The sequence below is a fragment of the Dromaius novaehollandiae genome, chromosome 5, assembly GCF_036370855.1.
Source record: "Dromaius novaehollandiae isolate bDroNov1 chromosome 5, bDroNov1.hap1, whole genome shotgun sequence".
Taxonomy (NCBI): Eukaryota; Metazoa; Chordata; class Aves; order Casuariiformes; family Dromaiidae; genus Dromaius; species Dromaius novaehollandiae.
The window spans coordinates 59,214,388-59,240,830 of record NC_088102.1 but is presented as its reverse complement, the minus strand read 5'-3'; the positions used below and the strand labels follow the sequence as shown (position 1 = coordinate 59,240,830).

General features: G+C 37.0%; 1 long non-coding RNA gene across 2 annotated transcripts in view; it reads left to right on the top strand.

Annotated features, from left to right (window-relative positions):
- LOC112985696 (uncharacterized) overlaps positions 1-26,443 on the top strand; it is a 128,702-nt gene that overhangs the window by 45,707 nt on the left and 56,552 nt on the right. Inside the window, exons 3-4 of one of the 2 annotated variants that reach the window (XR_010389478.1) lie at positions 19,286-19,375; positions 21,225-21,277. This is a non-coding gene — a long non-coding RNA (uncharacterized LOC112985696). The remainder of the gene's footprint in view (positions 1-19,285; positions 19,376-21,224; positions 21,278-26,443) is intronic. The other variant, XR_003259804.2, reaches the window with a different exon arrangement.

The window sequence follows — 26,443 nt, the reverse complement described above, 5'->3', positions numbered from 1 at the left end:
TACAATTAACTGACATGCTGCAGTAAATCAGTCTTGTGTCCAAGCTCCAACCCAGCTTGGTGCTCTTAATTACAAACTGAATGCTCATGGAAAATGTATATAAATCTCTAGTGCCCATAAACAAGCATTAAATTTACCATACACTTATGGCTAAATTCTGGCAAATTAAAAACCAGCTAGTTGTGATGTTATTACTTTTCAATTATTTTTTCATCCATCAGAGTTTTGCAATTGCAGTCAGGAAATCATGCCACGTTTTCTGTGGTACTCTGCAAATGTAACAACATTATGGCCTTTGCTATTGAAGTGCTTCTGGTTTAAAGTAGGCAAAGACTGTGAGGTAAACTAGCAGGAGGCACAAAATCATGAAAGCATGGTTCTGAACAGGTTTGATAAACACTGGTCAAAGCAGGCCAAAGCTTAGACATATTGTTCTGGACAAGAAAAATGAGAATTTGAATGAGAATTTTGAAGGAAAGCAATGGGGAGGTTTTTGCATAAGTTAGAAAATACACCGGTGTACTGCTCTTTGAGGGAGAGTAGGTAGCAGATAGGATTACACAGACACTGTCGTGTTTTATAAGACACAACCTAAGCTATCATGTGCATACCACTGTATTCGTTTGCCTGATTATATCAAGGAAGAGTAGCTGGGTGCTGCTGTGCCAGTGTATGGTTCTGGGAATCTCGTTATTCAATTTTACACAGAGAAAAGCAACATGCAGTGTTCTTTGTCTAAGAGGCACACATTATAGAAGTGTTATTTAATAATTAAGGCCATGGATGGCAGTACGGATCTGTCATACTGCTTCATATTTCCACTAATTATTGTGCTATAGTAGTGGAACAGTTCAGTGTTTGTGACTGTAAATAATATTGTCCAATTGGTAAATTTAGTGCTTACATTCTTCACAAATCCCTTAGGCTGACTGAAAACCAGGGAGAAATAAAATCCCATCTGTAGTGTGGAATAGAAGGGATTTGAACAAGGGAGATGTCGAGTGCCCTCAACAGGGCAACCTGTTCCAGTGCTCTGTTACCCTCATAGTAAAGAAGTTTTTCCTTATGTTCAGGTGGACCTTCCTGTCTTTCAGTTTGTGTCTGTTGCCTCTTGTACTGTCACTGAGCACCACTGAGAAGAGTCTGGCCCCATCGTCTTTACACCCTCCCTTCAGACATTTATACACATTGCTAAGATCCCCCCTGAGCCTTCTCTTCTCCAGGCTGAACAGGCCCTGCTCTCTCAGCCTTTCCTCATATGAAAGATGCTCCAGTTCCTTAACCATCTTAGTAGCCCTTCGCTGGACTCACTCCAGTAGCTCTATGTCTCTCTTGTATTGGGAGCCCAGAGCTGAACACAGTACTCCAGATGCGGCCTCACCAGGGATGAGTAGAAGGTAAGGATCACCTCCCTCGACCTGCTGTCAATGCTCTTCTTAATGCAGCCCAGGAGGCTGTTGGCCTTCTTTGCCACCAGGGCACGTTGCTGGCTCATGGTCAGCTTGTCCACAAGGACTCCCAGGTCCTTCTCTGTAGAGCTGCTTTCCAGACGGTTGGCCCCCAGCCTGTACTGGTGCGTAGGGTTACTCCTCCCTAGGTGCAGGACTCTGCACTTCCCCCACTCCCCTTTGTTGAACTTCATGAGGTTTCTCTCTGCCCATCTCTCCAACCTGTGGAGGTCCCTCTGAATGGCAGTACAGCCCCCTGGTGTATCAGCCACTCCTCCCAATTTTGTATCATCAGCAAACTTGCTGAGGGGTCACTCTGTCCCTTTATCCAGGTCACTGATGAATAAGTTGAACAGGATTGGATCCAGTATTGACCCCCCAGGGTCCACCACTAGCTACAGGCCTCCAACCGGACTTTGTGCAACCGATCACAACGATTCAGCCAGTTTTCAATCCACCTCCCTGTCTGCTCATCTAACCCGCACTTGCTCAGTTGGCCTATGAGGATGTTATGGGAGATAGTGTCAAAAGCCTTACTGAAGTCTAGGTAGACTATATCCGCTGCTCTCCCCTCATCTACCCAGCCAGTCATCCCACCATAGAAGGCTAGCAGGTTGGTTAAGCATGATTTCCCCTTTGTGACTCTGTGCTGACTACCTCTGATTGCTTTCATATGCCTGGAAATGGTATCCAGGATTAGCTGCTCCATTAGTAGCAGTCTGTTTCACACTATCGTGAGTGAAGCTGGAATTATATGCAGGGTATTCCCACTATCTTTTTTATCATGGAAAAGCACTAAACGCTTGTAAAATTATGGCTTTTTAAAATAAGCTGCTGACTCCAAATTAGTTTCTGATACTGGATCTAGGTTCAGACCCTCCCCCACCCCCCCAATGGCTGCAATACAGAGATTGCTTTTTCATTTGACCCTCCTTGACTTGCCTGGACTGTTCTGTGACAATGTCCTGTACACTGTTGGTGAGTAGTACTTTCAGACTTAGACATGTCCATAACTATTTTAAATCTATGTTAAATCATTCACCAGGTTGACCAAAACCTGCTTTTGAGGTGATTTGCCAAACCCACTTTTTTGCTCAGACCTTTATGAAACAGTCAAACCCACTTATGTCTAGAACAGCTGAGGAAAAGAAATGGTGAGTAATTTGGCAGTCTTGTAAGAGACATTATACATCAAGAACAACTCTGTATAAATAATAATGACTGTTTGGTGCTATTATACTGTGATGTCAAACCATCTTGAAATACTTTTAGATGAAAAATATGTAGCTTTTGCTGTTCAGATATTGAGCTGTATAAATGTAATAATGTCTATTCTGCAAGAACAAAATTTGTCTCATCTTTTTGGCTATTAAGTACAGTATTCTAGCTGGAAGATTTTGATGCTTTTTCAGGACAGGACCAATAACCTCTTTTATGCCATTTAGTGAACAGAGGTCCAAGAAAAGTGAAAAATCTAGTCTCGTGAACTCTTTTACAGTTTTCAGTATTTCCTCTAAAAATACATAGGGAATTTCACATTGGGCATGTAATTCATTCTGGCATGCAGTTCTTATGTACTTCCAGCATTCCACTGAGATTTCTAGTGTAAGTTAGAAACTTGAGTCTGAATGGTATAGCTGAAATGGCATTTGACATGTTCGTTTTAAAGTGCAATTATTTGGTGTGCTCCATTCCTAGTGGCCTAATTTGTTTTTCAGAGTTTGAGTCAGTGAAGAATTATTTAATCTTACATGATTTTTAGAAAACTCACAGATGATAAATTTATTCATAAATAAAAGAATGACAGTTGTTTCTGGCAGGGCTTCAAATTGGCCAGTGCTTATCCACCTGTATCTTCTCCTGTTGTGAGCACCACAGATAAGATAAAATCATTAATCTGTAGCACTTTATATGCAATAAAATATTGCATTAAGGATACTGCCCTGGCACTTTTGATTGTCCAAGCACGATTCCACTGACTTCAGTAGGAGGAGGAAGGTTTTCCCTGCATTGTTCTTTGAGCAGGGCGTAAACATTATATTTCTTCCTGTCATTTGCATCTTTTTTTCTGTGTGCAACATGGAATATGGATTTGTTTTCTAGAAAGGAGTGTGAGATATGCAGATGCTGTAAATTGTTAGTATTTTCTTTGATCTCACTGGAGTTAATGGCATTTTGCACCATCTACAAGTTTCCTTACCTAATTTAATTCCTCTCCCATGCAAACTCCAAAACTAATTTGTTTAGAAAATGATTTTTCTGTGGGCTTTTAGGAGAACTGCTACATAGCAACATGTAACTGTAGAACAAAAGCCCTCCTTTTATGCTAATTTATCCCGGGAAATTAAAGTTTAATTTCTTCCTGCATCAAAATTTTTCCATCATATTCATAACAATTGTAAGTGTATATTACTATCTATATTTATGTCACTTAAGCCTAGATTGGTCTTAATTGCTATGTTGTGGTCAGCTAATTTTGTGTTGCTTAAAAAAAGGGCAAATGAGCTCAGAAGGTCTCATTCTTGAATTCCAGAAAGGACTAAATGTCCCTGATTTTGTAGGAGGTTTGCTTTCAATTTTGCTTGCTCACTTTCTCTCTCTGAACATGTAACTTTGGAAGTGTTCATCCCTAACATTTTGAGATTCAGTGGTGTATGGATTTTTTTCCAGGAGCAGTTCCAGACTCATTGGCTGGTTGCTAACAGAGCTCTATATGCTACATTCGATTTCTTTTTCTGAGAAACAGTATGATCATTCTCACACTGGGAGGTAATACGTTGTGCAGTTGTATGGAAGCATCATGTGTTAACAGTGCCGTTCACAGTCTGGAATGTCTCCAGGAGGGCACAATTTAGCAACTGCTCTATCAAAGAAGAGAAGAATTTCTTTATTTCTTCCTCAGTCAAGATATTGTTTCATTGGAAGTCTTTATGCCAGAGCCTGCATGTCTCCCTGTTTTCTGTCACAAATGCCAGAGTTCTTTTCCATCCTTCCTTCCTTCCTTCTGTCATAGGACATCAGAAGACTGTAAATCTCAGAGAAGACCATGGAGAAAGAAACAGATGCCTGACTGCCAGTATCAGAAGTTCTGATCAATGAATGATGTTTGAATATATCTAGATTTAAGTGACTCAGGATACTGTGTTTTAGTGAGACTGAGTTACAGGAAGGGATGAAACGGCATTTAGGTTCCTGAGATGTATGATCAGAAAATAGTGGTAAAATTTTCTTTCTTTGGGTCTGAAGAAATACTGATCTCATTTTGTGATGAATAGACTTGAGAAAAGTAATTTTGGTAAATTAGTTTACATTAAAAATTCCTATAGTGGGACATCTGAAGCTGTTTGTCATTGTGGTATGATCTAGCACATCTGTTAAATACAGAGAAGCTCCCTAACACTCAGGAAGAATCTTTTCAACCAGATGATAAAACAGAATTTCTACCACCTGACACATAGCTCTGAATTTGAACTGGTCAGTTAAAGGTTTTAAATGTTAAAATTAAAACTTCATGAAATATCATACCAATGCACTATCTTGTCTCGTCTGCCCTAATTCTGTCATAGACTTTGCTTTTCTGGTATGGATGATGTCGATTTAGCAAGGATGTGGTTATTTGGTTGCTATGGTGTTGTCATTTGGATGCTCTCTCTCTTTTTCTTTTTTTTTCCCCACTCTGGAGTATGTTTACATCTTTAAGACTTTCTGTTATTTTCTATGAGAGAGTTCATGCACTGTGTTGTATTGGAGGATTACACTGAGCTGTCTTATGGAAAGTTATTTTTGCTCTTGATCTGTTTTTCCTGTCAAAGAGCTGTGAGGAAGGAGAAATATATCAACTATATTTAATATCTGTATTCCACTAGCACATTTACTCACTCCTGTGATAAAAAACTTGAGCAGTAGTAGAGCACTAAGAATTAGAAATAAAATTAAATAAGTAAAATCAAACTAAATTAAAAAAATAGAAAACCTCTTACCTTTTTCCAAGAGGCAGAAATATATTTATTAAGTTCTGTTCAGCAACAAGTACAGAAATGTAGTCAATAAATTCCTGTTGTAGTTATTCTCAACACTGCCACAAATTATATTTTTTGTCTTAAATTTATATTATAAAGCAAGATAGAAGAGCTGCAAGTGGAATAACAGAAATGTTGGCTGTCAAAATCTTGGCACAGAAGCTTCCAAGTGTCTTGGAGTCAGAGGGGCCATGACAACAGCATCTGAACACAAATTTGAGCTAGAAATTCACAGAGTTAAGGGGACTACTAAATAGGTTGAGGTCCAGGGAGTGCCTTACCAGCTGTATAAAAATCGCAGATGAGCTGCATCATCTCTAAACTTCTTGATGACTACGTGAGACCTTACAGTATTCACATCCACATCCTTCCTTGTGTGCACTGATTTTCAGCATACAAAATATTGTACATTTTTACTCACACTGCCCAATGAGAAAAGGTGTTTAAAAAGGAAACACACAGGTTTACATTCAGCAGTTTAATTCAGCTCAGTATAAGGCCAGAGATAGAACCACGAAGTATTTGGGAAGAATGTGTTGAAGCTCAATGAACAGAAACATTGAAGATGCTTTAGTTGTATTATGTTTCCCACAAAGAATAATTGTATGATTTGAGGCTGCATTTTGCTTATTATTGAGAACAATGACGAAAAAAGCCCGAAATTAAAGGGTCTGTGAAAAAACAATGGCCATGTATCGGTGTGTGTTAGTCTCTGCCTATGTATATCCTTTGAGACAGCCTGCATCTGGGGAAAAGATTGTAGTTGCATTTGTGGCAGGGACGTGAGAAAATATTTCTTTATTTAAAAATTTATCAGCAAAAAGTGTTAAAAGTTTATATAATTGGATAAGTTTTAGAAACTGTTGATTCACTGCTGAGATGTATGTGCCAGTACTTTGAAATTTAGTGATTATTTACTTTCTTATTCTGACTGAACTTTGCTCACTGAAGACCTATTAGAAATGTGTAGTTCATACTGATCTTCTTCCTTAGTGTGTTTTCCCTTTCTTTATGTTACATATCAATAATGATGAGTAATTCACTTGTATTGCTTTCAGTAACTAGTTTTGCTAAAAATTGAGATATCACAAAAGAATATTGTGCAATTCTGGCTGAAGATCTCTCAGCACTTTCACAAATATTAATTAATTGTGTTTCCCTGCACAACTGCGTTATTATCTCTGTTCTGGCGAGATAAGGGGAAAACTAGAGAACATTAGGATTAAGAGCAAAAACTGAGAAATGAACTTCTTCCTATTGGCTCTCTACCTCAAAACCACTTTTTCACCTGATTTACCCATCATTCTTCTGCAACTCTTAACTCTGAGGCTTTGTGATGCTCCACGTGTCACTGTATTTGTTTTCATATTATCTCACAAGAAAAAGGTGTACATTGGCAAATTATGTGTCAATCACTATAAACTTCAAGTTGGGTAGACAGAGGTCTATGCAAAGCATGACCACTGAGGAGACAGGTGTTTCTGACAAATTTTCGTGGCCATATATGGGATCTTTTGGGGAGTCTTTTTGGAAGGAGAATGCAAGAGCAGGTTACAAACACTTAACAACTGATAAGGATAGCTGGGGGTGACTGGAGGAAAATGGGCAGTGGTTTTGTTTGTGCATGTGTTTGTCTGTATTGCTGACAACAGGTAATTAAATTATGGTGCTGCTGAGGAAACCCGAGTTTCTTAGATGGCCTAGAAGAGAATGGTAGCAGATTAATATTACGAGAGTTGGGTCTAAAATGAATTGAATTAATGTGGAAAGCTGATAGTAAGAGGCTGTCACAGAGCAGCCCAAAGGCCGCAGAAGAAAAAGCTTACGGACAGCTACGTTTGTGCAGGTATCCATCTGGAAGGAGCTCAGAGAGTTTACATGTGGAATTAGGTGCAGGAAGCAAGGACTGGAGTTCAAGGCAGTTTCTGACTATTTTTCAGAAAAGCTAACACCTAGTGGTTTTTAGAGGACTTCTTGAGATCTCATAAGAGGTGACAGCTTTTATTAGGGAGAGTGTGACAGAAGGCCTGCAGGGAGTTTAGGCCTACTGTGCACTGGAATAGTCAACTTTAAAACTACTGTTGTACCTATTGAATTCAACAGCAATGTTTTTTTGATTTGGTGTTTGTTGCCTCTGTTTAAATGTGCTAGAACTGAAAGTTATATTAGAATTCCACAAACTTTGCAAGTAACATTCCTCTGTACATTTAATTTCTGTTTGTTACAGGCTTGTCTCTGTCTATACATAATCTGCTGCAGAGTACAGAAGAAAATCTCATTAAATTTGAATTTTCTGTAAATATATCTCTAGAAGATATTTTCCATTAGTTAGAACTAAGTACGTCCCTTGACAATCTAATTCCTTCTATTTCAGAAAGGGTTTAGGAAAAAAGCCTGTAACATGGTTGAGAGTTATTCCTACAAAATGATTTCAAAAGTTCAATAATTTCAATAATTTCAATAATTTTGGAAGCTTTGTGTTTTGGAAATCAGTATCTGGGACTGAAACACCAAAAGCAGTTTGTAGCCTATAAAGCCAAATCTGCTAACAGTGGAGGCTGTCAGACAGAGAACATGCAAGGCCAGGGAGGAGCAGTTAGCATAGGAAACACACCTGGAGTGTTCAGGCTAGGGGTCCATCTAGGTTGGTTTCCTGACACTATCAAACACAGTCTTCAACATCACAAATAAATACACATAAAGAAGTTTTGAAATTATGGGCCAAACCTTGTAAACTGCTAAACATTCTGGTGCCAGCTGAACAAAACACTTAGGCATGTGTTTAGCTTCAACAAGACTATGTCATCTTTGAAGTTCTGCTGGCACTTGTGTGGTGATTGGATCAGGACTACAAGTCAGCACCTTGCAGGGTCAGTCTTTGTGTTTGTGCAGAGCATTCCTGAGCAATCAAACAACATAGTCATTTATGTTAGTCTAAAAAGTCAGCTCAAAAACAAAATAAACCAAACCAGCCATGCCTAGTCATAGATTTTCTGTATTCTAAAGGTTTCTGGTACTATTAATGAAAAAATGATTAGGATAAGGAGATAAGACCCACACTCAAATGTGTGCTGTACCCTTGGTGTGCTTCGGATTTTTAGTGGTGCAGGTCTAAATAACTGTGGAAAAATCACTTTCAAGAAGAGTCTTCGCAGTCTTTTAGATTTCTAGACCTTGGGGCCTCTTCCCCTCTGTAAAAGTACTTGCTTAAACAATGACAACCGTTAAGGATTGTGAAGTGCTCAGAAACTGTAATAAGGATTATCTAAGTAATCCCTCTGCTTTGTATTGAAATGGAACTCTGTGTACGCTGGGGATGGTTTAGATACCCACCAAAAACTCTCAACTTTATGCAATATATACTGAAGTCTCTAAGTTTTGGCTGACTTAAAAACGCTGGTTACTCCGAAGTTTTCTCTAGAAATTTGTGCTTCATTTATTTGAAGACTCATAAGAATTTCAACCTCTGGACAGTGAGGGCTTTGGGCGTATTCCTACATTCCTCTGTTTTTTCTCATTGAATTTGCAGAGAAAAATTTACTTTTCAAAAATCTCGTTATGATGAAGCGTATGTTGAAAATAATGAGAAATTAATCAAATGGGAAGCTTATTTTAAAGATAAGGTAGTGTGTACCTGATTAAATGTGTAATATAAATATTTAAACCTATATCTGTTGCATAAATAATAGTATATATCAGACTGAGATAGCTTGAGGGTTCTGTAAGTGTTATGCTGTGTGTTCATCCCACAGAGACAGGAGAAACCGGCAAAGGTTTTGCATTTCATTAAACCTTTAGACAGTTTTTAAATTTCGGACCCTCTGGTGTGGGAGGATGGCCCTAAATGGCTTTCTCAGATGAGATGTAATGTAAACACTTTGGCTACAGTTTTCAAAATGTTTTATGTGACACCAGCTATGCATGTTTGAATGAGCAGGCAGCTGGCAACTTGTGTATTTTCTAAGCAGATGAACTGCAAAGCATCATCAATCCTACTGTAAACTGATATAGGTCAAGTATAGTAATAGAAATACTCTAAGGAAAGTAGTTTAAAAGTTTTGTTTGTTTGTCTATTTCTATCCATCTGAGATTCCATATATAGTATATCCTGCATTTAGAAGTCGATGAAATAATTCATGTAATCTGTGTGCTGAAAATCTGTCAAGCACTGTAAGATCTAGAATCTAGTGTCCTGGTTTCTTTCTCTTTTACTTGCTTGTACATGTAATCAGTAGAACTTTATGCATTTTGCACTATCTTGTATTAGCAGATCTGTCATGCTAGAAACACCTTAACAAGATGTAATTCAGGATTAGTTCAGGTAATTTCTGTGATTATTTCATAAAGAAGATGATAATCTGAAGATATCTTCTGTTTTCAGGGGCAGTAAAAATATAGAGGATCATGTCAACATGTTTTTTACAGTAGATAGAAAGTAGAGGTAATTTTTCTACAGCTGCTGTGTATCATGAACCGAATACGCTTGAGCTAAAATCTTTAGTTACCTATATGTTCTTCATAATTTTATTCACTCAAAGTCATGATTCTGTAGTTTCAGTATCTGAAGATGTGGTCAGTGGTAATGGTATTCAGCACTGAATAAAGATAAGATTCTCTTGATGTCTTTCTTGTACACGGTTATATTTATTTCTGTTGCTTCTGTAGAAATAGTTCTGCAATTAAGAAATAAATATTAAATTCTGCTGTCTGTAGCATCAAAGAAGCAGAAAAAGCATAGCCATTCTAGGAGAAATGCAGCAGAAAGGGTTGAATTTTGGAATTGTTCCATAATATTTTTTAGCAATTATAAGTATCTCCCTCTGTGTTTTAAAAGAAATCTTGATATAGGAATAATTAAAAATATGTCCATATATATAAGTAACAATATATATAGTAGATAACATGATTGATGTTTAAAATTCCTGTATCTGTGACATATACTTTGCAATATTTCTCTGCTCCTTCACGTATCAATTCCCTAAGCTTTCAAGATTCAGAGGACTGAATTATGCACTAACAGTGCTCAAGGGGCCCCTGCTAGTCTTTGATTATAATCTTTTCTGGGTCAGATTAATAATTCATACGATATTTCTCTGTGAAAAGAGATATGTTTCCTGTCATCTTCTGTCATCTTTTTAAGGCTTCCATCAACCGTCTAACAGAACTCAGGCCCGGTAAGTTCGTTTGAGTGTTAAACTTCAGAAAATGGGTAATTACTAGTTTATATGAACAGGCACCAAGTAAAGAACATCATTAACTTAGATGTGTTTTCTGGATCTTCAGCTCCTAGATTGTAGCGCAAGGAAGGTGATGGAAGATCCATTACATGAGGCACTTAAAATGCAAGTGATAACTCTTCTGGAAAAAAAAATCACTGCAAGGAATAATCTTGTACTGAGCAAGAGCTGTAGATGCAAATAAATTTTGCAGCATTTTTGAGGGAAAGGATACATTTCTCATGCATCCTGTGGCTGATTCCTTTAGGCCAATTCATAGCTGTTAACATCTTGTTCAATTTACATTCTTTGGGATACAAAAGGTATTTGATGAAAATGTCATCTGTGTTAGATTTAAAAAGACATCTTTAATTTTTGTTTTGTTTTGTTTTGTTTTGTTTTGTAAGGGCCCATTTCCTTCTACATTTAATTGAGTGTGGAAACCCATTTCAGAAGAGAGACCCATGTATTTGGTAAAATGGGTTTGAACTGAACAATTCAGAATATAAGGCAAAGGCCAGAGATTTTGATTCATGTTGCATTATATTACGTATTTTTTTTTCAATTACATTCAGTTTGCCATTACTACTGAGGACTGAAATACTGTTATTTAAAGTATTGCTATTCCTTTGCCTGTTGCAGACTTTCAAAAGAAAAAAGCAAAGTGTAGGTTGACATTGATCCTACAGAAGGTGACTCAAAGTCATATAAGGTCCTACATGCGGTATTGGGAGCTTCTCATCAGACTCCATATTCTTCGAAATGAGGTCAAAAGAGAACCCTGTAAAGTGATGAGGAGCACCATGTAGACTTGCCTGGCTTGAGTATTCTTGCTACAGAGCTATGGAATCGATAGAAAGGATTGTCCAGCCCAGGACATGGCAATGCCTAATGTGAGGATAAATATGATAGTGTGACATACTCTGTACTGTAAAAATGAGGCTATACATGTGTTTTTGTTCTCCTAGAATCATGCCATAAGAAGACACTGGCATGGAAGGAGAAGGCTACTGCTCCAAAAGTAGTCATGATTAATTCTTTTGCTAAAAAATATACTAATCTAGCTTCACGTTAAATCTCAGTATCCAACTCTACAGTCATCTGGAACCACTTAAATTAAATTGAATCAAACAACTGAAGTACAATTAATATTGCTATTTTAAGATAAGGTCTTGATGATCTGTTGTGGAAAATATAAGTGGATGTATAGAAGAGTAACAAAATTATTATTTTCCTGACAGATAATTGATAACTGTTTTTCTTATTCACATTCTATTAGCAAAGGAAAGATTAATTTCTAAAATATCAGCATCAAATGGACTGGCATGGGAGAGGCATTGTTTTTCTTTCTTCTGAAATGGTATGGATAAGATTAAATTGCAGGTGAGAGACTACAACTTTATTATAGCAATGTAAAAAGGTAGAAAGGTCTAAATTATTCTTTGAGGCGCATATTTCAGGAATGTTGTGCAATCACAGAAACAGAATAGCAGTATAACTTGCAAGGAAAGTATTAATGACAAATTCGTGCAGAGATTTAAAGGTGTAATCACATATTGTAAGCACTTAATCTGTGGCAAAACTTGAGACAACTTAAATTGCATCTGGGAAAAAATAAAGCAGGTAGGCTTTGAGATTCTGTATTACAGTCTCTAAGTAACCAGCAGTGCCTGGTTAACCTCAGCTGGAATTAAAAGTATCCTTTACCACAGTCTCAGAAGTATTGGTTTAGGGAGAATGGACTCAGTGCCTGCCGTATTCTCAGCCCCAGCTTACCTCTCCTCTGCACTTAAATCCTTGCTGTAATAGAAGGGCGAGAAATGACTATCATGAAATTTGCCCTGCCAGTTTTGCATCCTCTGATGATTCCTTTAAACTGGGAGAATCCTGCCATTCTCAGACAGGTTTAAATGCTTTCTGGACATGTGTAACTTTCTGAAGATATGTTTCCCTCACACGGCAAAACTTGTGATGTGCTGTGGTTGCTGTGTGTACCTAATTCACTCCACTTGCTCCGTAAGGGAAGTTCATATTTGTAATAGTAAAAAAGGTTGTAGGTCAAATCCCTAATGGTTCACAATAGTACGTATTTCTGTCTATGTGCTCTCTGGAGTGGGATTCCTATATATAGTTTTATGGCTACAATCCACCAAGTCTTTAATATTTCCTCTGTTTTTTGCTAATAACTATAATTAACATCAGTGTAAAGTCAACATACCCACTGGAAATGGACAAAGCCCTCTCTCTACTTTTCTTGCTCCTCTTTGATACAAATATTTTACAGTATTTCATGTTTTATATCCAAAAGAAAAAAAGGCTATGTTTAAACTCAGTATAAATTAAGGATAATATGATAGTGGATAGACACATGTGGATTTTTTTTCTATCTGGATCTGGATAACCTATTACAAAGCTAAGGACCTGGACTGACTGAAAAGAGGAAATTCTTGCAGTGTTGCTTGTGGAACTGATAGGAATTTGAAGTGTCCACTCTGCAGGGAATACTGATACTTTGAGGTTTGTTTAAATTACAAAGGAAAATATAAAGCCAGTATTTGGCAATACCTTACTATATATTATAATATTATTTAGAATATAACAAAGTAAGTACTACTATTACATTTCATTCACCAGAGCTTCTGAATAGGTTATTAAAATATTTTACATGGAAGTGTAACTGTGAACAAACTAGAGCAAAAGTTTTTTTTACTTTATCAGAATAAAGTGTCTGTGTTATTGAAATAAAATATCTTGGCATCATGTAAATGAAATAAGAAAACTTAGATTAAACTTTGTCCAATATAGTTTATTCAGAGCAGAATATTTCAATAAAATATATGTACTAAAAGCATATCTTTCCTATGCAGAGCAGTATTGTCAGAAAGACCTGAGACAGCTCTAATCAATCTTAGGTGTAATGGCTGGAATGATTCTATTCCATGTTCAGAATGTTGCATCCACTTTGAAAAGAGTTCTGTGAATGATTGTCAGCATAATACCAGTCATCACAAGTTTCAGTAAAAAAACAGCAACACAGGATTTCTATCCTGCTGTGAACTTTTCTAAGTTACATATTCAGTTTGCTTCAGGGGGGCTTTACAACATGGCTATTGATATCATTTCTGAGTTTTGCAGTTAAATCCATGAGGCTCAAACAGAAAATTCACCCCTTGTGTTATTGTAGTGCAGCTTCCCAGGAGGAAGTTGCATTATTGCTGTATTTAACACCACCATCACCACCAATAACAACAAGGAAATCACAAGCTGGAGATGGTCACAATTGTTTTACAGGAGATCTATCAATTTCTTAAGCATGGAGTTGCAATCATTTACAGACCTTTTTATACATTTATTTATTGAGCAGCTCTTTAATTTTCACGAAAATAGATTATTTGTTCATTGCAAAGCACAGAAGTTTCTGGCAAGCACTGTTGGGTTCTTTCAAGGCAGCTATGTGGTGTATGTTTTCTCCAGAACATAATGAACCCAGGGATGGAGTTGGGACCTGGGGCCAACTAAATGCATTACAAATGTAGTTACGTGAACAGACATTAGGTATGTGAAGTAGCATCTGAAAGAGGGATATGCAAGTCCTTTTCAGCTGGCAGTCTGATGTGACAAACCTAAAGAGAGCAACGGTGAATACCAATAAGCTATTTTCCACATAATAGCTGAGAATTAAGGCTGTCATTCAAGGAGAAAGGTTGAAGTTTTCAGAACTGAGGATTTTCTCACACATGTGATAACTTGCCAGTGAACATGTAAATTCCCACATTTCTTCCAGAAAAGAGGCATAGATGGTCAATACACCACCTGGAAACTTGACTTCAGCAGAAAAGCAGAGGAATAATTTGATGAGGAGGTTACTAACAAAGAGCTCCTCATCTAGATGTTATGGAGCAATTTCATGAGCAAGTCAGTCATAGATTAGGTTAACTGTGACCAAGTCTAGCAATCACCTATGGATGATCAAAGATCCAGGCTGTTGGTATGTGAGCAGGCTGTATTATGAATGTTTGTGTTTTTAGCAATTAATTATATAGCCATCTATTTAAAGATGCGATGTGAATTAGTGAATTTTTTGTTTGTACTTACCTGATGGCCTTTGTCAGCCAGCTTAAGTTAGTTGCATAGTTCATTGCCTAGCTTAAGAAGTTTCTGTCCTTTTGAACTTTTCTGGGTGGCAGTCAAACAATTACTATGCTTTGTGAGAGAAAACAATTTGATTTCTAATTCCAAAAACTGTTATTTTAAACCATGACTTGTTATATTCTAATCTCTCTTTGCAGATTTCACTTGTTTGAAAATGTAAAAATGAAGAAATGTTAGGGTTAGTACATATCTATTGTCTGTGTTTGTGTGTGCCATTTTCAGTTTTCTAATATGCAGAACTCTGAGCCTGCTGAATGTGAAAGAGCTGGGGATACCACTGGACTCCCTGAGTCACTATGATTCATCATGTGTGCTTGTTTCGATAACTGGACAATTTCTTCTTTTTCACCTCTGTTATTTTTCAGCACAATTTTTTTAGCTCATTTATAGAGAATTTTTTGGTTCTAAGCATATTTTGAGGTATTCATTTTCAGTTGTTCCATTAGTATTTCCTGGCTTGGGCAGTTAACTGCTAGAATAGAACAGAATTTTCAAAAGAAACTGAAGCTGATGCCAATACTGCAGTAAGATACCAATAGTAGTAAATGCTGCCAGTTTTTTCTTGTTCAAGTAGCCCTGGCATGATGAGCTTTATCATAATCAGAGCAATCATGGTATGACAGCATCCTATAGATCTTCTGGTACAGAAGAAGCTCTTTGTGTAGATGTTGCTGTTTGATAGGGATGACATTTACATAAATCACCTTTTTGTCTATGCTTAGCTGTTTACCAATAGAGTCATTATATTGGAAGTAGCACAGTGTTGTAAGACCTCCATTTATCTGGGTATGTGTTTTTAACAGTCCCCATGGTATGTGATCAGAACTTCTGGTACAATTTCAGAAGTAAGGTATAGGGATTTCAGCAGGTAAAACAAAAACAAAAAAAAAACAGTCCGTTCCTCAATTATCCATTTAAATAAAACACATGGAAGTTATTTTTCATTGTGGTTTTCTTCAGTAAGGATTACTGCATTGAATAGAACCACATCTATTCCATGTTTTGGTTCAGATTCTTTACAGACTTCTGAAAGTCCTCCTGCATTGGTTTGCATTTGGTTCACACCGTTATTAATGCTTTTATTTTAGGCTGAGATTCTGCAACAAAATTTTGCAGTAATTGGATAAACTGTGCATCAATAGTATTGCAGAATAGAAAGGGGCCACTTGGATGGCAGAATCAACTGTATGTGGACATTTCTTTGCTCTTTTTGAAGGTATGATGTCTTGCTCAGCAAAGACATGTTGCTTAAGATTGGTAATTATTAACCAGTCAGTAAGAGAGGAAAACCCAGAATTCCTGTCTCTGACCTCCGTCCATATTCTGATAAAAATGGTTGTATGCACACACATGCGCTTGTACATTAAGGCAGGTTTTCCTACATCCTGTAATTCAACATTATCATTTAAGATAGATTCTATTTGCGGATGTTGATATGATCCTACCAAAAAGGTAGGTTAGGAGGTACTATGTAGCATCATAAGGAATAAATTTGGTAAATAATATGCAGTCATAGACAAAAAAAGGACTGCTATTTATTTGATAATTGTTACTATGTTGTAAGAGCTAGGCTGTGTTCAAAAACAAGTTACTGCTAGAATTTACAGGTTTTGGTTTTTGTTTCATTTCAATCAAAATGTCATGTTGTGAAGTTCATTTTATTTAGTGTTTGCTTATGTTCTCGGTGCTCATTACTTTCTGTTTTGGCTCAGAGATCGGCTTTTTTTCAAGGAGCATTATTAATTTCCCAGCTGTAAAGTTGGCTGATCATTGCTTTAATAGAGTGAGACACATGAAAATAAGATGTGAATACTGTAAACGAACTTTAAATTATCTGACACTCTTCACTGTTAATATTGTTGGTGACTAAGTGTAATCGTTTATTAGATACATCTTTAAAAGAATTTGAAATTACCTTTGTATTTTCATTCCAGGACTATCATATACACTGTTTTCTGTCTTATAAAAAGCAAGTTCAAACGATAGTTAATTGTAATATAGGAAATGTGTAGAGGAATTTACTTATTCTCTTTAAAAAAGTGTATCAACATATAACGTAGAACTTCTGGAAGTCACATTCCAGAACTTATTTTAAATATTCTGTGTTTTAAGTATAGAAAATAATCTATCTCTGAAACAGTCAAGTCATCATGCATGTTTGAAATTTGAGTAGAGGGTCACAGAATCTCTCTTAAACTGTGGAAAGAAGAAAAATGGTGATAGGAAAGAAGAAGAGCTGTTACTTGAATCATACAGTATGACTGGATCAACCGTTGGAATTGCACTTCTGACCCACACCAACGTTAATAAATGATCTAGTATTTTTCAGTTCTGCTCTCTTCTTTCCCCTTGTTATCCCTTTATTTGTTGGTTTTTCTAAAAAGTAAACAATAAATATATTATATGGAAAGGTTAATTTAACATGCCTACCTATATTAGGCCAGTGTGCTACAGGTATGAATATGTGTAGGTATGAGAGAGGAAACGATAAAAGTGAGAAAAGATGTAATCTTTTCAGGTTCAGCCTCTCAGAACTTAATTATAGGGCCATCCCAGCATTTTCCAAAAGTTCTTCTTTTTTTAAAAGTCCTATAATAGTATTTCCATTGTAGAGCAAAAAACAAGTCTAATGAGTTTGATAGTCTAAGGAGAGAGAAAGGTTAGTCCAGCACCTCTCCTATCTGGCTGCTTAAAAATAAAAAAAGTATGTTTTTAAGTATTTGATATAATTTATTTTGGAACCTATGTCAGTTTTAACAAAAGATGACACTTCCATTAAAGAGGAATAAAGAGGATATCTGAACTCCACAGTATTAGAGTAACAGTTCTATTCTAGCATATCAATTTAGTATCTTTTGCTAATAATATTTCAAGAAATATTTTTTTCTTGCTGCTCACGAATGCACTGGTTTATAGCATTGGTGTCCAGGTACTTGGCTTCTGTTGATAACCATTTGTTTTAATTGATTCTTTTCTCTCAAAGAATAAAATATTTGATAGTTTGATAATATGCATTTTTACTGGAAGAAACAATGAAGGGAAGCATGTTTTAAAACAAGCGTAGCTGCATCAGCAAACCCAGCACATCATCTATGGAACAGTCATGGGAAGTCTTTAGGGCCGGTCATTCTGTTTACAGACTCAATCCTTTTTCCTGAAGGTACATTGCATTAGGGGACTAGACAGAAACAGGGCTAAAAAATCTCCTGAGCAGCGGGAGTGGCTGCTAGTTATTACTGAAGTTTAACTGAATACACTGTCATATCTGACCTTTTGTGTAAGTGTAAGAGGGACAGGGAAGAAGCTAGTAGCAATTATGATATTATTACCTGGTATGATTTTACTCTGTGCTGGATTTTTCACAAACCGCTATTCTTCTGGAGTCCAGAGCTGCTCATTCTCTATTTGGCTAACTTAGTGAAACTTTCTTCAGCTTCTGCTAATGAGTAGAATCATTCTAAAATTGCAGACTTTGGAATGATTGTAATTATCTATACTGAATGCTGCAATAGAGTGTAACCATAAGTAGCTGTTTGGGGTACCAGGAATGGGTTAGTTGTGGCAGCACAGAGTAAAGGCAGGCTGTTTCATCCTGAAGCCACACACACCCTAAAGTGTGCTGTTAATTGTTTGCTATTTTTGGAATAATTTTTATTATATACAAACACTTACATAGTGTCATTAGTAATGTTTTTCTGAGATTATATTTGCACTTCAGAAGTAATAATTATAATATTAGTACCAAATAGCTGCATACTGTTTTCCTGCACATGATCTCAAAGAACATTTTGTAGTATGACATTATTGCAGTGCAGAAATGGAAAGTTTATCCCTATTTCTCCTAATCAGAATTGTCTCTGGACTTCTTGTTCTTTGCATATTCAGATCAGAGTGTTAGTCTCTATTATGACCTAACACCCTGTTTTAAAGAAAGGAGAGGGGAAAAATAAGATGGAGTTGCCATTACATTAAAAACCTACCAAGAGAAATGTGTTTCTTTTATTTGTATTAAATGATATGAGAAGATGTATTCAAGCTAATTGACTTCCTTTAAGAAATAGATTCAGTCAATTAAAGGAAGGTGTAAATGATTAGAAATACAAAGGCTTTAGGTAGATCTAATAGTCAGGAATAGCTCATTTCATCTGAGGTGCTAAAAGCACGTAACAGCTTTTAGCCAGACTGATTAATCTCTTGAGGTTTCTGTTTGGAAGCATATCTTCTTTTCAAAAGACCTCGCTAATAATAATGTGTCATTAGATGCACACCTCAACACAGAGATGTAGGTTAAGAAGCTATTAGAATTCTTTCTACGCACCTCTTGATGAAGGAAAGATGTGTAACTATTCTGGAGGCTAAGGAATTCGGCTTCAGTGTGTATAATGAATAGGAAGTACTGTCAAATCAGAAACAGAGCGCTTATCTGCTGCAAAAATATCCTTCTCCACAGATCCTTGATCACTGTTTCTAATATGAGATGACTTGGAACAGTAACCAAGAAAAAATACTGTTTTCTTCACTGAAAGTATAAATGAAAGTAGTAAGTATCTTAATTCAATTCCCTTTCTGCTGGTCCTTTTTGATACCTTACTTTTCACTGCCAAGGAGATTTGTGGGAGAATATGAGCATGCCATGATCTCAGTCTGGATCTGAACACCTGTTGTTTGATGCTGGCCATTTAGCAGGTGCCAGGTTCATAGCATTATCTTGTCCCGAACCAATATCGGGGGGGCGGGTTTCGTTACGATCCCAAGGACGAGATTAAGACGCTAAAACCGGTCAAATATTGTACAACCATTTAACTTTATTTCCCACGAAGTGGGGAGAAAAGGTGGGGAAAGGCGAAGGGGAGGTGAAGGGAGGAGGGGAACAAGGGTAAGGGGAAAAGATAGAGAAAGTTGGAAAAGGAGAGAAGAAGCTAGCTACCACCACTCCGAGTCCGATGATGTTCTGCTGACTCCGTTCGAATTACAGCTCAGGCTGGGTGCCTCCGAAGAGGGACCCTGAACAAAGAAATCCCTGGGCAATTATACTTTCCAATTTAAGCTCTCCACCCTTCACGCAGTAGTTTGGACCCATAGTAATATTTAGGTCTGGGGTCTCCTGCTCCTTATTGGGTCTCATCACTGTCCCTAGGTAGGCTGTTTACTGTTGCGGTTTCTGCTGACAGATGTGTCTTCATTCTTCGGGTCCTGCCCTTATCTCTCAAGGCCCTGACAAATTAGTACTGCCCCAGCAGTGATAGTAGGTGTTATCTCCCAAGTTCCAGACAAAGGGAATATAATCCAGACCCTGAGATAGTCCAGGCCCCCCCCCACCCCCAACCAGCACTGTTTCAGCAGCGAGAAGAGGCCCTGATCCCCAGGGTCCTGGCGCCCAAGCAGGCCTCACTTCAAAGCCTTGACATCCTCCCTCCTGGAGTGTGAAGCACAGGAATGCAGACTGCTTGTAACTCCCTTTTCTTTCCAGCCTGCACCAGCTCTGGGGCCCTTTCTCACTGAACTAGGGAGTGCGGCCTAAGGCTTCAGCAAATTTAGCTACTCATGCTAAGCAAGTTTTATAGAAGTTGTGCTAAGCGGCAATAATTTACAGTCCAGGTCCCAAAGTCTCTGCCCGATCGTGGTCTGGTTCAGCGCAGGCTCACTGTGTCCTGGGTGGTCGCAGGGAGACCATTTCGGGGGTTGCAGCAGCTCAGTCCTGTTTCCGCCGGGAACAGATGGCTTGTTCGGGGTTATGGTTTGCTTGCACCTTATGTACCAAGAAATGTTTAAGGCAAAAGTTCACTCATCTGTCGCCATATATCTATAGAAGGATGGTTATGAAATCAGCATGCAGAAAGCCTATGTATGATTGCAATGCAGGCAGAGATGCCATATTAAAAAGTGTCGTGTAAAATCATGTGAAATTCAACTAAGATCTTAGTATTTATTCTGTGCCTGCTTGCTTCCCTGTATTTTCCCTACTGAAAATACTGAGGTATCGTAGTCTAAGGTAGTTATATATTTAAATGAACACCACTGTTTACAGACGTTAACCTTAAATGTGTATTTTTCTGGTATCTTTCTATAAAAATGAGAAAACCTGTCATAAAGAATGTTATTTATAAGGTGCTTTAAATGAACATATGGCTTAATAAAATACAAGAACAGGATGTTTGGATCTGTTGGTCTTTCTATACAAGAGTATTATTGCCATTTATATTAGTCTGCTTTAACTTTTGTTAATTATTTGTTATTCCGTCTGTATCTTTCACTTATATTCAGTTTGGTTCTGCCTTTACAATGCATCCTAATGTTTTGCCAGTCATACATTTTCTCTTGTACCTAACATTTTTTACAGATAGTTTAATTAATCACACTTTTTAAATTAATTGTTTGCTTTTTTTTAGGTTGCTGTCTGCATCACCTAATTGTCTCCACTCTCAGCAGGAATGGAAAATAGGTAGGAATACATTTGAGCATAATTCTACACAGTTTCCAATATAAGTTAAGGTAACTCCCTTCAAGTACTCTAAAACCAGTACCACTTTTTATCTCTGGAACACCTCCATCCTAGCATAGGACCATGTGTGAAGGCCCTACAAGATGACAGTCGTCTTGCATACTCTCAAAACTCTTCTCAGCTCTTGTGCTGAAATAGTCCTCTTCTGAGCTTTGAGAATTACAGTCTCTTTACCCACATTACGTTGGCCAGAGTAAGGGACAAGAATTTAACAGAAGATGAGGAATAAACAAGATAATGGATGGGAGAGTTATGTACTTTGAGTAGGTGAGTAAATGTATTCACAGATAGATTTGCAAGTCTGAGAAGATCTTACTGAGGATAGTTAGGCACATCCCTAACTTTCAAAGTTAGTATGACAGTGTGGCTAGTTAGTGAGAACTATTTACCTTAATTAGCATTATTCACTTCCTCTTATGTAGGTGCATGCTTGACTACTTGTTGAGTTTGGGTCTCTGTAACATACTCTCAGAAATCGCAACTAGATTATTTACTTCTAAGAAATGAAGTTACTAAGTTTTATGTATGTGAAAATATATTTGTAACAAACACTTCTAAGGAATAAAGTCTTTAGCACGTGGAATTTACAGACACTTTTAGAGAAATTATGTACTTCTGTTGCCCTTTGTTACATCCCATTGAGCCAAGATTGTGATTCAGTGAAAATTAGCAAACAGCAATTTTTCTGGTAATATCTGAGCCAAAATGTGGAACGCTTCTCTTTATTTTTTTTATTTTTTTTATTTTTTTTTGCTAGGAGCAGTCTCTATAAAAGAAAAATTAATTTGCATGGTTGCAAAATCAGAAAGGTTTGAAGAAGCTATGAGAGGAAAAAGGAAAAGGTTTCTGTGCCAGCTAGTTGTATTTTTTAATCCAGTGTTAAAAAATCAAAGCTTAACGTTTCCCTATTATAAATTCAATTTAATATATCAGAATGAAAAGATATTCCTGCATAATCATTATGTTTGAACACAGTAAAATATGAGAAAATGCAGAGAGCACAAATAATTATTTCAGCATATCACTGCATTGCTGAAACTCCAAAAGGTTCAAATTAAAGTGTTTGCATCCTGTAGGCTAATTGTGTTTCCTTAAACCCTAAGGCAACTCATGATGTCTCCATGGCAACTGTTCTTTACTTTGTTATTTAGAAAACTGTTTATGCTTCATACTTCACATATTATTGGGTACGATGAAAACCTAATATTGGACAAGTTTGATAGCAGCTTTTACTATGTGCCTTATAGTCCAGGTATTATAGATGTGATTTCTGATCAAATCACTGCTATAAATGCTAGGTTTTTATAATGCAATGATCTCTACTTTTTTTCTTTCCGTTACAAAATACATATTTGATAACAAGGAAAATGATGCAATGCTAATTTTTTCATGTATCACTGTAGTGGTGATTAAGCAGATTCTAATTGCTCTTCGTTTGCCTGTATTTTTCATGTAATTTAGCGGAGGAATGACAGTGGTGATAGTGATCAACAGCAATACTAAAACTGAACGTGATGAGTTAGATTATTATTTGTTTTACAGTCCATACTGTATCATTGATACCTGGCAATCTCACCTACCATAAACCAGCACAGAGTTAGGACTAATAAACTGAAGCTGAAAAGGAAAATTAAGTTAATGAAGGAGTGAATAGGAACCTGATAAAGCTCTGTCAGATGTTCAGGCTGGCATATTCAGGAGATGAACACCTAGAGTACATTTGCTTCCCAAACTTACTTGCTTAATGACTGCAGACAGCTCATTTCACCTCTGTTCCTATAGGTGGTATAATGACTTTTATCTTTTTTGCAAAACACTGCAACATCTGCACTTGAAAAGAGATACGTTATACCTCAAAGCTTTTCACTCTTTGTGAATCCTAACCAACTTGCTTTCTGGGAATATTATGCCTTCTGTCAGTTCCTGCCCATTAGTGTTTGCTTATGCCAGTGATATCAAGACTCTGTGACTATTTCAGCCACCTGCACAGCTTTTGTTGTTGCAGCCATTCCAGAGAGCTACTCAGCAATTTCAGAATCTGGCTTCCCGCTAACCTTTGTCAAGGCGCATCATTTTTGCTAGAGCTACTTAGTTGTGTTTGTTTTTGACAAAGAGGAGGTTGGAGCTGTTACTGACTGTACTTTTACCTCTCAGATAAAATTTGTGCCAATGTAGCTCATGCCATGTGAGGTTCAAGCAGTTAGGGAGTATTATGTCCTTCTGTATGTAGTCTTCTGGGAGGGGCTCTGATATGAACTGAATGAAGTGGAATAACAGACTATGACTCCTAGTCTTGTAATCATTCTGGAGCATGTAGCAGGACTCCTGATTCAGCTGAGTAATCTGTCTGGGGAGGCAGTGATAGTGAGAGATGTGAACAGTTCTGGACAAACATCTGTCAAGGATGTTTTAGATCCTCTTGTACAGATGAGTATGGGAAAGAGATCTCTTCAACCTGTTGGGATCTGCCACAGACCTATTTCTACAGTGTTATGGTACTTCTAAGTAAACTAAAAATGAATTTATTTTTTAAGGGTTTGGTTTTGGTTTCTAAAATCTGTGCTTTAGTATTTACTGTGTTTTTTTCTTCAAAGATTCCAGTTTGTGTGAGTAAAACGACAGGCGTAAATGTAAGCATATGTTTAGATGCTTTGCTGAATTGAAGCCTGTCCCCTCAATGCCCCATTCCAGCTTCTTTGCCCTCTCTCTGAGAAATATGAGACCAGCATGGTGATGACTATTCCTGCTGCTATTGTTATGGTATTGCTTAGATATATCAATGAGGAATATCTTGAAGAACACTTCCTATGGTTTGGACTAACCTTTAATAAATCAGGGAACAGCAAACAACTCATTTGTGACCTTGATCAACAATAACACAATTCAGATACCAAATACAGATGAAACAGTTCCCAAACAGCTTAGGAGTGTAATGATCACATTTGTAAAGCAATTGTAATTTGGTCTTATGGAGAATATACAACCCTCCGCACCCCAACCATGTAATAGTAATAATTCAGTCATCACAAGCAGCTTGGTAATAACATACTGTCAGTCTATCTTCCAGCTCATATTAATAAGAAACTTCAGTCCCCTGTGCTAGTCCTAGAAAAGTATAGTGGAAAGCAGAATTAGACATGCATTGTGCATGGCTGGATGCTAGTTGCTTACAATACTTCCATTCAGGCAGCTAAAGAACTTGCTTGTGGTTTTTATTTGCACATATAGTACAGTTACAAATGCATACATTTCTATGAAATTGAGCACCAAATAGTTGTTAAACAGTTGGCAGGACAAAAAGCTAAAAACACGTTTATTGTAAAGTCTTTTTTGGTTTGTTTTTATAATAGTATTACTAAGCAAGAACTAGCTGCAGAGTGAATACGCATCATTCATAATGGCATTGTTGTTTCTAAAACCTAGTGGTGGTAACCTTAGTGGTAGTTGCTGAATGTCTACTTTTAATAGTACCAAAGAGGTGAGCTCTAATGTTCTAATAATGACACAAATGACGGTAGTCAATGCCTCTTTGATGCAACCTCCAATGGTCTGTTTAATCTAATTGTGATATGTTTGGGGAGCTATATTCATATGCCTTATCCCTTACGAATGGCTCTATAGTCCATGTGGTGGAGGACAAACCGCTTGAACACAAGCCTTCGACACCTCCATCTTGAAAGTCTTCCTTAGCTCAGGAATTCTCAGAGTTAAGGCTTCAGCTTTAATTTTTGTCAAGAAAATAAAGCATGATTGCTTTAGGAGCATTTTGGCCTCCACTGAGAATGGCGGAATTGCACAATGTTTGCCAGAAGGGTAATTGCAGAAGTCACAATACTAACTATACTCCTTCTAAGGACTCATCTCTGCAGGTACAAATTCTGGTAGAAAAGATTTGACAGCTTTCTGTTCCTTCTTCAGTGTTTCTATTGCACAAGATAACAATAGAGAATTTGCCTTCAGAATTAATAGTAATATCCATGTGAGATATTTTTAATGATCCTAATGGATTTTACATCTATAGAAAAGTTGGTTTTGTCCATTAAATTATACAGGACATTTCCAAAATGTAAAAGTAAAAAGGAAACTGTATAAAACACAAATGAAAATGAAAAGCATTCAAGAATGCACAGTCCTGTCCTAATAGCCATTTTAACTCCTTTGGCTGAAGTCCAGTTTCAGAAAAGCACACGCTGACTTCAGTTAGTATTTTGAGCATGGGTCTTACATTGTGTTGAGCCCTCTAGGCTTAATGTGAAATGAATAGGAGTTGAATAATCAGTAGAAATCTCTCTTTTTGGATAAACTTTGTATCAGGTACAATGTATCAAATTCAGGATTTAGATACTAATATAAATATAAATAGGGAGGGCATGGGAAGTAGTGATCATTCACAAATAATCTAACTATAAAATGATGGGACTGGAGTTAGACATATTGCATAAATCAAAATGATTCTGAATAACAATATAATCTACTTTTGTCATAAGCCAAAACTTATGTGGAATAGAAAGCAAATGAACAAAAAGTTAATTATCACTTGTCTGATAATGTTTATGGTCTGGAGATCTCTTTATAGCTTGTGTATGGCCAAAGGTACCTTTAGCTGCTAAAAGTCTCCAAGTAAGTTAAAAAAACCACACATAAAATGCAGTGTTAGTAATGTCTAAACATAAGTTGATGTTCTTCTATTTTTTATGGAACTTGAATATTAGTGAAAATCAGAAAGTTTCGCTAACACGAATATCAAAATAATAGATCTCATGAGAAGCATTTAGCTCATTTTATTGATTAGTACTATACTGGCCCCACTTTATCAGTACGGCATTAAACTTAGAAGCCATAGTCCTGGGAGGGTTGTGAAGGATGAAAAGGGAGATAAATGCGCAAAATGAGTAGACAGGGTACAATTTCTTTTTCTCATTACTTCACTGGTTTTCTTGTTCATTTTTTCCATGAAATAAAATGAACAGGTAAGTTTTATGATTGGCATTAACTGACTAATAACTTCCAAAATTAAGAGATATTTGTTAATATTAAGTACTTAAGGAAGTCTAGGGAAGAAGTATAGTTATGCAATAACATCTTAATGCTAGCTTGAAAACAAAA